Genomic DNA, 16,094 nt, shown 5'->3' with positions numbered 1-16,094 from the left:
AGCAGCTCAGCCACGTAGGGCCTCTGCCACCACTTCCATCACGAATGTGACCCACCGAGGACTCCCCCATGTGCCATAAATGTGTAGTTAGACCTCCCACCTGAGACTCTGATTTGGAGCAAACTGACTTTCAGCGTTCATGTTTGTTGCTCTAATGCATTGGATTTATTATCATTAGCATCATTATTAGCATGGAATTAGCATTAGCATTTTTGAGAGGGAAGGTTTTGCCTCCAAGTGGTTGATTCCCTGCTCTGTTATGGACATGCTATTTCCTCAGTTCAGGAAAACACCATTCTCGGAAAAATAGGAACATTAATCATTGGATCCATCCAGTCCCCTATCCATCCAGCCCTTGGGAGAGGATTGATTGATGGAAAGTGCTAGCCTCAAAGTCAGAAAACCAGTTTCTGCAATTATGCTCCACATTCCACAAATACCTGAGCCTCAGTTTTCTCCTTAAACACATGGAGCCAGTATCTTCTTTCTCCCCTCCTCAGAAAGGGTTTTGAGAAGAAAATAAAGAGCAAAAGAAAAGTTATCATAAACATGGAATGTTTAAAAAGAATGAAGTACATACCAAGTAGTTGTATAATATAGAGAGAGACTAGCCAATACATAAGTCTTTATCTTGTGCCAGACACTGTTCTAAGCACTTTACATAAAATAAACACTATTGACTAGTAATAATAATAGAGTAAGTTTAATAAAGATTTATCCATATGGATGTTCACAATTTTCAAGCAGGGCATCAGCACTTTTCAGCCGTCTCCAGGCACAGCTGTGTCTCAATTCCAGGACAGGAAGTAGAAGAGTTGCTGGGCCATGTGATCTGTAGGAAAATCTGTGCAGACTGTTCTACCCCTACAGCGCCTTGAGTGATTGGCTCCTGACCCGAAGTCCTCAGTTCAGCAGATGGAAAAATAGTCTTTCCCACAGGGAAAGGGGAAGAGAGTGAAATTATTTGCTCTCCTTCTGATATAATTCCCCATGTCAGGATTATGGTGTTGGGTGCAGTCGTAAACCCCATGGATGAAAAGATAACTTAAAATGCACATTTCATTCCATGTGTGGGTATTTCAAAGGACCTCAGGGTTGATCAGGAGACAAGACGGTAATAACATGCCAGTTAGTTAAAGAACCAGAGGATTGAATGGCTTTGTTCAACTACTGCTGAACTGATGTGCCCACATGTAGAAGATTTAAAATGTTGGCTCCCAGGCGCAGGAGCTAAATAAACCCACTTTGTTGTTGTTGTCTTAGTTTTCTTTCCCCAGAAGATAACATCTACCGTGTAATAAGTGGAAGTTTCTCCAACACAGACACCCACTAACAACTTCCAAAAGGGATGGGGCCCAGCTGGGGCCAATAGAATGCGCGGTCTTGTCGATCATTGGTGAAGATAACGTAAGAACTAAAAGAAGAAGGAGACTGCGCCGCAGGTGAAGGCCTACGAGAAGCAGCGGGGCGCCGGGCGTGAGAAACACAAGGAGCTGCAGAGGGCGGCAGCGCAGGACCCGGCGGGGGGCTTCCTGGAGAAGTAGGCGGCCACGGAGAGCCGGCCCCTCGACCCCTTCACGCCCAAGGCCGCCTCGGGGAACGACCCAAGCGATGCCCCACGGGGCCCAGTACGGGCCCTGCACGCAAGGACAAGGACAAAGCGCTGCCTAGCGTCTGGATCCCGCCGCTGACCCCTGAGGAGACGGCCACGAATCAGGAGAAGCCGTCGCGCGTCGTGACCTGGCCCGCGTTCGGGAAGCGCTGCGCATGTCTGCACGTCCCTCCTGATGCCCGTGTGCTTCAGGCCGCTCCACAGCTCGGTGAACCGCGTGCGGCTCGTCACGTGCAGCAAGCACTGCCTGTGCGCCAGGACCCGCGAGCCTGAGGAGCGCTTCGCCGAGCGCCGGGCTGCGGTCCCCTGGAGCCGTGGGCACTCTGGAACGCGTGGAGAAGCCGGTTCGCAAGGACCACGTGGACCCCGTGAACCGGAGAAGCTCCCGGACCGCGGCATCATCGTGCTGCAGCGGCTCCGGAGTGAAGCTGCAGGTGGAGAAGTCCAGGCCACTACGGTAGCTGGTGAGCACATCCTCCATTTTGTTAGCTGAGCACATGTTGTATGCCAGGTACTGTATCGGGTGCTAGCTGGGATTTTAAGGGGAATAACGTACTTTCTGCCCTCAATAATACCAAACTGCCATTTCTTGAGTGCCAGGGTTGCTGGGCACTGTTGTAAGTATCCTGTATGTATTTGTTAATAGATCCTCATTAGCAGCCCAAGAGGTGGATGCTATTCAAAAAGTTTACAAATAATAAATGCTGGAGAGAGTGTGGAGAAACGGGAACCCTCCTACACTGTAAATTGGTGCAGCCACTATGGAGAACAGTATGGAGGTTCCTCAGAAAACTAAAAGTAGAACTACCGTATGATCCAGCAATTCAACTCCTGGGCATATATCCAGAAAAGCTGAAAACTCTTGCTCAAAAAGATATATGCACCCCAGTATTCACAGCAGCGCTGTTTACAATAGCCAAGAAGTAGAAACAACCCAAGTGCCCATCAACAGACAATTAGTTTAAGAAGATGTGGAATAGATAGATGATAGATAGATAGATAGATAGTGCAATATTACTCAGCCATAAAAAAAGAATGAAATATTGTCATTTGCACCAACATGGATGGACCTAGAGATTATCATAGTAAGTGAAGTAAGTCAGAAGAAGACAAATACATGATATCACTTATATGTGGAATCTAAAAAATAATGCCAATGAACTTACTTAGAAACAGACTCACAGACATAGGAAACAAACTTATGGTTCAGAAGGGAAAGGGAGGGGTCAAGGGATCAATTAGGAGTATGGAGTTAACAGATGCAAACTATTATACCTAAAGTAGATAAGCAACATGGATTTACTGTATAGCACAGGGAACTATATTCAACATCTTATGATAACCTATAATGGAAAAAAAATCTGAAAAAGTATATATCTAACTGAACCACTTTGCTGTACACCTGAAACTAACACAACATTGTAAATCAACTCTACTTCAATTTAAAAAAAAAGAGGAGAATGCTATTATTATCATCACTATACATATGAGGAAACTGAGACACAGAGAGTTTAAGTAACTTGCTCAAGGTCACTACGTAGTGATTGGAGTTGCTGCGCTTTGAACCCCAGCAATCTGGATTCAGTGCTCAGGAGACCAACCGCTGCACTCTACCACCTCTCCTGTGGGAGAGGGGATACGACAGGCACAGGCATGATCACCCTTCGCTCAGTGCTACCCAAATGGTTTGCAAATACGTGCTTCAGAAAAGGGACATGGTTAATCAAAGAAGGCTTCATTTTGTTATGAAGCGTGTAGAACTCCACAGGCAGGGATGGGTGGGGGTCACCTGCAGCTAGTGGGAACGGTGTGAGCCAAGTCATCCTGATAGAAAACACTGCTTCTCACACTTTGATGTGAATACAAGTCACCTGTTTATTGTTGCAAGGCAGTCCAAGCACAAGGGGTGTTAGTGAGATTCCAACCAGATGAGGCTTTTCCCCAAATTCATTATCTGCCCCTGTTTAAAATGAACATGAAGGCACATGAAACAAGTCCTATTAGGGTCTCTTTATTCTTCTCAAAGAAAACTTGAAACGTTCATTTGACCCAGTAAAATTCTTAATAACCTCTTTTTTATGTTCCTCTTTTTAAATCAATTTTATGTGTTCTAAGAAAAAATGATTAATGACTAGTGAGAATGTTTCCCTAATACCACAGTTACTTTCTTAAACTTCCCAACTTAAAAATGCTTCAAAAAAATGCTTCAGGTCTGAAATTTGCCTAGAAAATCAATTATTTACCTAATGTGTGTTATAATTTTCTTTCAAATAATTATCTAAGGGTTGGAAAGAAAACAAATTGGGCTGAAAAGCTCAAGTATGTAACTTTAGACCTGATCTCCCTGACAGAAATCGAGAGAATTTGTCACTATGAAATGAGAAGGATTAATGAGCATCTGTGAGTGAGGCCCTGGTTTCCTGTGGAGGGTGTGTGTGCATGTGCATGTGCACGTGTGTGTGTGTTTCACATAAGTGCACTGCGTGTGCACGTGCATATCTGTGTACCGATGGATGATCATTAAAGAATAGGTGTCTCTAAACAAGAGGCTCATTTTCAGTCCCAGTGGCTGGGAGTTGAAGTAAGTGCCTGTGTGGCAAATCCCCACCCACCCCCGCTGAAAGATTTCCCTCTGCCTCTCTAGGGCAACACCTGAAATGTATGTTTTGTAGCTAACTCGCTAGACAGGTATAGGATGTTTTAGTCAGCCACTACTGATTCAGTGAAAGTCTGATTATCAAATACTCTGTATTCTCCCGCAACTGGCTTCCATGGGTAATGAGAGCTTTGCTGGAGGACGTGCTGGAATCATGAATTGGGACCTGGGCTTTCCAGGGCACCTTATGAACAGTGCCCTGGGCACTAATTAGGTAGCAACTCTTGTAGACTGAAAAAAAAAAATGCGCAACCTAAAAGTTGAGAGCTATGTTTTATTCAGTGGACATTCTGAGGAGACAGGACTCTCAGATCCCTCTGAGGGACTGCTCTGAAGAGGCAAGGGGCGGGCCAGGATATATAGGAGTTTTTGCAACAAAGACCAGGTAGTCGGAACATCGGAAGATTACTGCTAATTAAAGAAAACCAGACATCTCAAATTAATGAAATTAGTGCTTTTCTATGCATGGGAAACTGCAAAGTCTGGACTCATGGAAATCATTCCTTTGATATGCACCTCAGCTATCTGGGGGCAGTAGCCTGTGTTTTCACATCCTGAGTCTCCTCAGGGTGCACTGTTGGGAGTGGCTGCATCAGTTGGCTGCTTGATGGCAGGCATTCCGTTTCCATCCTGAGTTCCCTCAGGGCTCCCCTTCAGGGCGGCTGTAATGTGGTGGCTTGATGGCTGCCACATCCATTGTTTACTGATGTGGCAGGCGGCATTCTTAGTTCACACTCTGGTACAGGTAACCAAAGGTCCACTTGGTTAACTGGTCGACTCCGCAAATTTCTGGGGACCCATTCTGTCTCCTAAATCATGCATTAAAATTCGACGTGATTTTTGGTCCTGTGGACAGTCTTCAAGGCTTAGCTTGACACTCCTCACCACTCTAGAATTTTTCTTTCTTATGGCTCAGGCAGAGTCAGACCCAGGGCTATCTTCCCTAGTAGGAACAGGCTTGACATTCTTTAGAAGATTTGCAAATAATCTTCAAACCCCTATGTCCCCTTGGGATACCCTACTACCTCCCCCAGACTAATTAGGATACAAGAGAAAAGCCCTGGGTAGAGATTCTGCCTCTCTCTCTCTCTCTCTGCCTCTCTCTCTCTCTCTCTCTCTCTCTCTCTCTCTCTCTGTCTCTCTGTCTCTCTGTCTCTCTGTCTCTCTGTCTCTCTCTCTCTCTCTCTGCCTCTCTGTCTCTCTGTCTCTCTGTCTCTCTGTCTCTCTCTCTCTCCCCCTCCCTCCCTCCCTCCTATGCCACCTCAAGATCTCTCTCTCCTTCTCTCCCTCCCTCTCTCTCTGTCTTTCTCTCTTTCTCCTTCTCTCTCCCTTTTTCTCTTCTCCCTTCCTGCCTTCACCTTGTTTATTTACATATCGCATCCATTTTCTCTTGCCTTACTCTTACTTATCCTCAAGCCTCAGATTTATATCATTTTTTTCTGAAAAGTCTCCCACAACCACCTCTTCAGTCTCCCACTCCCCAAATTACATTAGGCACCATCCTCTGTTCTCCCTTTATCATATTTATTATTTTATCTGGTAATTATCTTCAGATGGGATTGGCATCTGAAATGGGGTAGGGTCGGAGAGCAGTCTTATAGGACTGAATCTTCAAATTGTGGAATCTGTTACTATCTTCTGGTAGACAGTGTCAGAATTGAGTTGGACTGTAGGACACCCAGCTGGTGTTCAGAGAATTCCAATTGGAATTGAGTGCAGAACCTTTTTAGGAAGCCACACATAATCTTTCTTCTTTATGTGAAAGTTCAGCTGAGGCTTCTCCTGAATATGAGAAATGGTCCTTGCCATATAATTTTTTATTTTTATAAATTTTATTTATGTATTTATTTTTTGGCTGCGTTGGGTCTTTGTAGCTGCGCGTGGACTTTAGTTGTGCTCGTTGCAGTGAGCGGGCTTCTCATTGCAGTGGCTTCTCTTGTTGTGGAGCACAGGATCTAGGCACTTAGGCTTCAGTAGTTGTGGCACGCAGGCTCAGTAGTTGTGGCTCGCAAGCTCTAGAGCGCAGGCTTAGTAGTTGTGGCGCACGGGCTTAGTTGCTCCGCGGCATGTGGGATCTTCCCAGACCAGGGCTCGAACCTCTGAACCCCTGCAGGCGGGTTCTTAACCACTGCGCCACCTGGTAAGTCCTTGCCATACACTTTTGAAGGACCATTATTGTCAACCCAACACCAAATAATACTGTCATCAGCGAGATAGATGCTAAAATGGAGAATGCTGACCCCTAGTTAAGATTAGAGTAGGAGTCAGTTACCATCTGTTAAGAGCTCTTTGGGTGCCAGACACTGTGCTAAATGATTTGTATACATTATCACAAACGCTATGGTAATCTTATTCTCTGTTTTACAAAAGAGAAACAGGCTTAGAGAGCCAAGGTGACTTGGCCAAGGCCACACTGCTCGTACACAGGCAAACCGGGAATAAGACTGAATATCTGTCTGCACATTGCACAGTTTATCTGCTGCTCCACACCACTCAGAAACCTCAGTTAATCAGAATGTTCAGGGAATGTTGTGATGGAAAGGGCTTTCAGTTTGGATGTAGAAATTAGTGTGTGTTGAAGGTGACCAGTTTTTAAGTGTTGGGTTACATTACTGATGTGAACCTGTCTGTTGTCATTGCTTTCTCCCTTAGAAAGAGGACAAAGGTAGCTAATACGCTGAATAATTGGTTGTTTCTATCAGAAGAGTGCTGGCTAGTAAACACTACTTGCATTGTTTTTCAAATCCTACCTTCATTCATAGAGTCCTGAAACTTACACATGTGTACAAGGGTCCACTCCCCTTGTGTGAGAAACAAAAAGTCTTTTAAAAAATTTTATTGAATTATAGTTGATTTACAATGTTGTGTTCACTTTCTGCTGTATAGTGAAGTGACTCAGTTATAGATATATGTTCTTTTTCATATTCTTTTCCATTATTGTTTATTATAGCATATTGAATATATTTCCCTGTGCTATACAATAGGACCTTGTTGTTTATCCATCCTATGTAAAATAGTTTGCATCTGCTAATCCCAAACTCCCAATACTTCCCTGCCCCAGACACCCTCCCCCTTGGCAACCACAAGTCTGTTTTCTATATCTGTGAGTCTGTTTTTGTTCTGTAGATATGTTCATTTGTGTCATATTTTAGATTCCACATATAAGTGATATCATATGGTATTTGTCTTTCTCTTCCTGACTTCGCTTAGTATGATAATCTCTAGGTCCATTCATGTTGCTACAAATGGCATTATTTAATTCTTTTTAATGGCTGAGTGATATTCCATTGTGTGTGTGTATATATATATATATATATATATATATATATATATATATCTCACACCTTCTTTATCCATTCCTCTGTCGATGGACATTTAGGTTGTTTCCATGTCTTGGCTATTGTAAATAGTGTTACTATGAACATGGGGGTGCATGTATCTTTTCAAATTATAGTTTTGTCTGGATATATGCTCAGGAGTGGGATTGCAGGATCATATGGTAACTCTATTTTTGGTTTTTTGAGGAACCTCCATACTGTTTTCCATAGTGGCTGTACCAATTTACATGCCCACCAACAGCATAAGAAGGTTCCCTTTTCTCCACACCCTCTCCAGCATTTATTATTTGTAGACTTTTTAATGGCCATTCTGACAGGTGTGAGGTGGTACATTGTGGTTTTGGTTTGCATTTCTCTAATAATCAGCAATGATGAACATCTTTTCATGTGCCTATTGTCCATCTGTATGTCTTCTTTGGAAAAATGTCTGTTTAGGTCTTCTGCCCATTTTTCTATTGGGTTGTTTAGTTTCTTGTTATTAAATTGTAGGAGCCGTTTGTATATCTTGGAAATTAAGCCCTTTTCCTGTCCATTGCATCATTTGCAAATGTTTTCTTCTAGTCTGTAGGTTATCTTTTCGTTTCGTTTATGGTTTCCTTTGCTGCGCAAAAGCTTATAAGTTCGATTAAGTCCCGTTTGTTTATTTTTGCTGAAAAGCAAAAAGCCTTAGGAGTAGAAAGATGCTAGTAGAGGAGGGAACACAATGTGGGTAGAGGACCTACAGCCTCTGCAGTGCACAGAGAACGTGGGTCCCAGTATTTCTTGCCACATTTCAGTAAAAGAGAAAATAAGAACAGTCAGAGCGAATCATGACAGAATGGATAGTGGATCGGGCCAAGAGTTCCAGCCCCAGTTCTTCACTTCCTCTTTGTGTGACCTCGGGTGAGTCATTTTATCTCTCTGGCTCTCGCTGAACTCATCGGTAAACGGAGCAGTTTGGTTTAGGGGATATGTTACGTCTATTGGAGAAAAAAAATAAATGAATAGTGATTACCCTGGGAGTAGGAGGTGTAATGACTGAAAGAGAGCATGAGGGGGGGAGGTTTGAGGTTCTGGTAATCTTGACCTGACTGCTGTTCCAAGAAAGCGTTTACTTCGTGAAACATCATCAGTCTGTAAGCTTACTCTTGGTGCACTTTCTATATGTACTTTATCCTTCAAGAAGAAAGCTTACATTAGAAACCAACAAACCAAAAAATACACTAGGCACTTTAAATCCTAATTGGAAGAAAAGGTCAAGTATAAACATAGAAAAATGTTTTTTAAAGTGTTTAAACCCCCTATGAGTCTTCTTCTCATTTGAAGAGATAAGTGACTATTAGAAAGGAAAAAAAAAAAACCTCGGCTCCAAATCATGATAGGATAGTTTGGACAGCAAATCATCATTTACATGGTCACCTATCACAGATTTTCCTTTTGAAATATGATCTGAATACTACATAGTCTGATTTGTTTTAACACCCCCTATTCTGAAGCATTATATTTAATAAGTTGAAGTAGGAGGCATTAAGGTGAAACCTACTGTTACCAAAACCACGGAATTCCAGCAGCAACATTGTTACCCTATGGTTCTATGATCCCACAACGCAATGTAATGAGACTTAAAGGGTGTCAGGACTTGGGGACGCCAGGAGTGTGGAAAAGGGATGGCCATCAGTCCTGTGAACACAGATCACATTTAGATGAAGGTAACCTTTTCTTTACCATTAAAAGCAACCTTTTATTTTCATGTAACCTGAGTTTCCAATGAATATAGGGTGTACACAGTTGAGGGTTAGGAGGAAGGAACTCCGATACTTCAGACACTGAGGCAGCACAGCGGCCTCAGCTTATGAAACAACAGCAGAGGAATGGGAATCACTCTGACCACTGTGGGACAGAATACCAGCCCTTGAATCAGCCTATTTCAGAGGTGGCCCTCAGGCAGGCTTGGCAACAAAGCATATTCTCCAGCAGAAGTCAGCGCCTAAAAAGACAAGCATTAGTGTTAGAAAACTGATGTCTTATAAATGCGGATTTATGAGAATGTAAATTGGTACAACTGCTTTGGATCATTATCCAGCAGTCCTGGTAAAGTTGAGGATATGCATCCCTTGTGACCCAGCAGTTCCTCTCCTCGGCTTGTGCAGTATAGAATCCTGCCCACAGGTGCCCACAGCACACGGGTAAGGTTGTTGCTAGCAGCATTGTTTGTAATTCCATCAACACGAGAATGGATACCTAACTTATGATACATTTGCACAACAGAGAAGATGCCTGGACCAGAAGGGTATGTATCAACATGCATTTGTCTCACGAATATACTTTTGATTATAAATGCAAGTTTCAGAAGAATACAGTATGACAATATTTTATAAATTTTCAAAGCAGACAAAAAAATACTGTAGTTTTTTGTTAGGCATCCATATATATGTATTAAAGATATAAAGAGTAAAAACAGGAATGATGAACAAGTTCAGTAACCTCCCTGAGAAGAGATGGGGGATGAGGGGAAGATTCGAATAGGTAGAAGCATGAGACATTCATAGGTGAATCACTATGATAATACAGTTCATCGTATTAGTCTTTATACTTTTTTGTATATCCAATCTTTTATGCAGTTTTTAAAAATTTTAATTGAAAAAGTAAGAGTAAGATTTACTCACTCATCCTTCCATCCGTATGTTCATTCATTCAGTATGTATTTATGAGCATCTACTTTGTGCCAGGCACCCCTTTAAAGTCAAAGAGGAAAATGAGAAAAGTAAAAAGGATAGTCACTGACCTCAAAGGTCTCGTCAGGATAAAGAGACACACAGAGAAACTTAGACCACAGTGTGAGACTCCTTCCTTTTACAGTGAAGGAGTCTGAGTCGAAAAGGAAGATACGCCTTGGGCCAAAAGTACACACAGAACCTGCCTCCCAGGCATGTGGCTAAAGATGAGGGTGATCATGAGAGGAAAGCAAACCTAGCTCCATGGTCACAGGACACAAAGCTCACATTGGACTCCTGGCTCTTCTTCCCAGGATGCAGTGATAGCCATCATCCTGGCAAGTGGTCCCACTCAGGCGCCTGAGCTGTTTCAAACAAATTCTGCACTAAGGGTGATTTGTGCTGTGTTGTGCTTCTCTTTCAACATAAGTGTCATGATTCTTGGCGTAGAAGTGTAACAATGATAGGGGTACATTCATCAGTCATTCTAATGCCTTGTGTTTGAAGAGCAGTTTGAAGCTATTTTTCCCCAAGACTACTTAATATCAGAACATATTGGTTCAGACTACAGCCCTCTTCTGTGCTCTCGCTCACAAAAGAACCAAGGAATGCATTGTCCTTGTTACAACCATTTGTGGGGAACTGGGTGGGGGGTGTACCAGACATTACACGATACCAGAAACCGAGCAAGGCGGGAAGATGGGGCAGTGTTCTGTCAATTCCAAGGAAAGAAAAATAACCTGCAGTGTTTTTTTCTTACAACCTGTGTGACGCTGATGACAGTAATACCAGTAAACTAAATAAGGAATGATATACGTACATATTGAGTCATAATTCCAAAGATGTCCATTGTCATTAAATGGCATGTGGAAAGCCCAGAAGTAGTTTATGGTAGAAAAAATATGACTCTTTCATTAAATACCTCTTAGACATCTGGAACAAAAAAATGGTGGCTAAACATTACTAATATTTTCAACATCTGTGATTCTGAATGCTTTGAAAATATGCACATGTGTGTTAATTTATACTTTATAGCTTTACAGCCTGTTGCAGGAGGATTAACTCTAAGCCTCACATCGTGCAGATGAGGACACAGAAACCCAGATGGGTTAAACAGCAACATCCCACAGTTTGTGAAAGAGCTGGAGCAGGAAACTGGCTCCCCTTATTCCCCCAGCACAGAGCTTCCAATCTCCCGTCAGCGTCAGCGTACATAGCAGTGCTAAGTCATTGACAGTAGCTCACAGAGGCAGTGGCTCTCAAACTTTCATTTGGGTTTGAAGTTTAGGGATGATTCTGAAATCAGTTGGCCTTTCATTCATGGGCAGCCAGCGGCCATAAAAAATGAGGATTGGTGTTTTCCCTTCTGAGCAGGATGAGAGGGGCATAGCTGCCTGCTGTATGCAGGAGTCATTAGCCGTGAGTCTCCCTTGTTCAGAAATACTTTATAAAGATGATGTCTATCCTCTGTCAAGGTGACATCTGTTCTGCAAAGAAATCAGAGCAGTGAGTGCAAGAAACATGAAACGTATCAAGCACAGAATACAAAAGCAAGGGCTTTAACTTGCCTTGAAATGTAAGGTGGAATGAATCACTGGAGTGCAGCTTGGGTTGGTTTGTTCATTTGTTTATTTTTAACGATAGGAGGAAAGAAGATAAAAGATCTTTCCTGGGCCTGGACCATATGTCTATAGGCAATCTTTGGTGTCACCATAAAAGCCCTGGCATCCCATCACTCACATTGGAAACAAGTCTTTCATTTATCCTTCCATTGGTTCCTTTAGGCCTGAGCACTGGTACTGATGTCTGAATTGCTCTGGAGTATAAAACTCTCTGGAGTCCGAGAGACCCCACGCAGTCATAGAAATGCCTGCCACCTGTGTACCTAACTCGACTTCTCCTCCGTGTGAGGGCCTTTTGTGGGTCCAGCTTTGTCCCAATCAGGGATAGGCGGTCACCTAGAGGCCCCTGACTGCCTCATTCTACCCAGCAAGAGGTAATCATAGGGCTGGTTCAGCAGCCTCTCAAGATGGCTCTGGATTTAGCTTGAGTGCCCCCTGTTGACCAAGCCGTACTTATTTTCCCAATGCACTGATCTCCAGACTTCAGATTCTCCTGTCTGGATTGCTAAGATCCGCCTGTGTTTGTCTTGGTTCTCCTGGACCCAGTCACCTTGCCATCTGTGGTTTACAGTCTCTGGGAATTGGATGAAATGTGATGTTGATCTTGAACTTACTATTTTTACCAGGGTTAGCACCATCACAAGCCATGTGTCTTTCAGAGAACTAGCTACAGGGTCAGACCCTGCCCTGATCTGACACACCATCAGCTGCACCAGCAGGACCTCTGAACTGATACCCATAGCGCCACATGCTGTAAAGAACCAAACGGTGCAATGTGGAAATGACCCCTGCTCACATAGAACATAAAGCCACCAGAACAGGACGACAGCCAAGATGTAACAGAAGCACGTGCTGATCCCTTGTGACTTTTTCTCTTTTTATCCCTCATTAGCTGGATGGCCATAGGACAGTTACTTAACTTCTTTGAGCCTTAATTTCATCATTTGAAAGATGGGAATAACAATACCAACCTTACTCAGTGGTGATTACACCTAATACATTTCTTGCTGTGGGGCACTGGTACATAATGAGATTTTAGTAAATGGTGGATCTTATCTTTATTATCCTGATTGATGGAACATGTGAAAGTGCCTGAATTATAGTAGTTGACAAACAGGTATTTGTAGAAGGATTTTGGTTATTTCAAGGCCTTTTTAAAAAAAATCTCCTTACAGATTTATGGAAAAGCAGGTGCCCATCAATCCTTTCACTGCCTCCTACCTTTACTGTCTCTTTTCTTTGCTTTCCTGTACCATGTAATTATTCCCTGTGGTTTTCTGGAGCCCCAGAAAACACAGCATCATGTCAACAGTGATGCTTAGGCATTTGTGTGGCACTGAACAGTGTTTACATCCTCATCTCTTACATCCTTACAACAGCCAGTTGGGGCATTTGAACAGGCATTGTCCCCCTTTCAGTCGATGAGGTCATCAAAGAGCGTCTAACCAGTTAAGTGTCAGAGAAGAGACCAGAGCCCAGATTTTATGATTTCTCACCACAAGCTATGGTTCCATGTTACAGGCTGAGTCTATGTTCCAAATCTCCCCAAAACCTGAATCAGAGAATTAAGTTACTATGTCATCTGTAACCCCTTTCATCTGTCATAAGTCTGTATTGAACAAAGCCATTCTGCAGGGCATCAAACATAAACCATTAGTGTACTCAATGCTGTGTAGGGGACGGGGTGACCCTGAAGCACCTCTGTGTCCATAAGGTGCCTGTGGTCTCTTTGGAGGGACAGAGTAACTGTGATGATGACAGCAGCATGAGGCCACGTACAATTCTGTAGCCACTACATTAGGGAGCATTAGAAGACTTGTACTAGAGCCCAATCCATGTAGATTAGGTGCTTGATTTTGCGTAATTCATTTGTATTCCTTGAGTAGCAAGATACTCACAAAAGGTTTTTTGGTTATTCCTCTCCTAGAAGAGACCTAGAAACAAGAAAAGCACAAGGAACACTTGGGCAAACAAAGATGAATAGGATTTCCCCTGAAGATCTGCCCCAGGTTGGCAGAAAAAGTCCTCTCTCTCTCTCTCTCTCTCTCTCTCTCTCTCTCTCTCTCTCTCTCTCTCTCTCTCTCTCTCTCTCTCTCTCTCGCACACACACCCCCCCCCAAGAGTATTAGCATGATAGAACTAGAAGCAAAAAGCAAAAGGTATTACATTATTTTTAAACCTTTCTAGGCCTGGGAGGCATCCCTTCTGATTACAACTTCCCAGGAGCTGCTGTTGGGTTTGTCAAGGTGCCTTAGTTTCCTGATGAACATGCGTATGTCTGTGACATACATAGATCAGAAAGAAAGAAACCTCTGGGGGAATATAGTTAAGACATTGCAGGATGGTGACCCAGTAAGAAAGCCAACCCACATTCTTTCAACTTGGAAAGAATTGTTGAAGCCACCTATGTCATTAGATTCCTTCACAAAATATGTTGCTGTGCACAGAAAATAGATGTTGGTAACACAAGAGCTCCTGGAAAGTGGAAAGTTCTAAATATATTCACAGCTGTTTCCTCTCAGGGTTTGGGTTTTGCTCCAGAGCCAGTTTCAGAATCTTATTTCAATTGAAAGTTTTTACCCAATCTGATATGCATTGAGGTTCCATCAGGTAGAATCCATTGACAGAAATTGCTTCCTGCAATGATATATGATTCGTTCATTCACATCTCTGAGGTATTTAGAGGAAATTATCCATGAATTGCATCATTAGTTTAAAAACAACTGCAGTTGTTTTTCTGTCAGTATAACTTTAAGCCACGTAAGATCATTAGTTGGGAAAACATATTTGAAAAGAGTATATAACTAGTTCTCTCCCCAGAACAGTATGATTTATGTTAGAGAAACCTAGCATTGGAAATTAAACTTTTAAGCATAAGTCATCCTTGGGAATGACATCTAGATCCCCTCTTCTCCCTTGACACGCCCCACTGCAAAGGTGTCCAAAAAGTACAAGGATATTTCTAGGGGTACAGAAAACTGTGAAGATATCCACATTACAGCTGCAAACTACTGTGATGACAAAATACGTCTCCATTGGCTCACTCAGCAAAGAGCCAAGAAGATTATTTGCCGTTATTCTACTAGACCATTCATCAGCCTTAGCTTGCTTTCTCAGTTTGGTGGCCTCCTCGAGGGTTCTCAGTGTCTGGCTGCTTGGCCATGAATTAGGAGGCAGCAGTGCCAATTACATCTCTGCCCAAATTGCTGACACTGGCATCTTATTTAGAGTCCTGTTCTTGACTTTTAGATCACCTCTTTCTCTCTCCTCTATATGAGAATAAAATTCAGTGTGAGATGAGATTCATAAATGTCATGTTGTGGTTTTACCGTCTAGAAACATCAGGACAGAAATGTGCTCGGAATCTTACCTTTTGTTCTCACTGTGCTTCTTACTATCCAGCACCAGTGGAGTCGTTCAGATCTTTCTTACCAATGAAATATAGTCTGAAATAGTTCCGTAAACTACATAAGCAGAGAGACAATGGAAAAGGCAAGGGTGAGTGCAGCCAAACAAGTGTAATAGAAGGAAGAGATGATGGTTTGCTTGGCCATTCTTTGCGCTACCATCAGAATTTGGATTTTTATGGCAAGTGCTAATATATGAGGAGCTACAGAGGGGCCTTCAATGATGTTGATGCTCAGGGAACAGAGCATGGTGTCAGTTCCATGGCCTTCCCCTGATTCATCTGTAACAGAAGGGCTGGAGTTCAGTCTCAGCTCTGTCACCTTAATAGTTTTGTGATTTTAAGAATCATTCAACCACTCTGAGTTTATAATCTTCATATATAAATCTAGGGCCTAATAACTAACTGATGGAATTTTGAAAACTGTATAAGATAATGTATGCAAAGTACTTTGTACAGTGCCTAGTTTATATTAAGCAAGTCAATAGTCGCTATTACCACTGTAAATAATAACACTACTATTATATTTCTTCCAATGGACTTTAATCATTTTTAAAATCGGTTTCTGTCCCCAGTATACAAATAAAGGGGGAAAAGGACTCCCAAAATCTTAATTCCCATGATTACATAATAATCAAAGCCTTTTAAAACAGCCCACTCTTCCCAAACTACATGTTTATAGGAGGTAAACCAATATAAACCAGCATAACGTTGGTAGAATCTGTAGGATGCATCTTTTAGGGAAGGGTGGGCAAAATTTCAATATG

At 42.6% G+C, this 16,094-nt stretch overlaps 1 pseudogene; it reads left to right on the top strand.

Annotated features, from left to right (window-relative positions):
* Window positions 1-2,073, top strand: part of LOC115844957 (nitric oxide synthase-interacting protein pseudogene) — a 49,078-nt pseudogene extending 47,005 nt beyond the window's left edge.
* The last annotated feature ends 14,021 nt before the right edge of the window (window positions 2,074-16,094 follow it).

The sequence above is a fragment of the Globicephala melas genome, chromosome 16 (genome assembly GCF_963455315.2).
Source record: "Globicephala melas chromosome 16, mGloMel1.2, whole genome shotgun sequence".
In the NCBI taxonomy this organism is placed as follows: domain Eukaryota; kingdom Metazoa; phylum Chordata; class Mammalia; order Artiodactyla; family Delphinidae; genus Globicephala; species Globicephala melas.
This window is presented reverse-complemented; position numbering and strand designations above follow the sequence as displayed.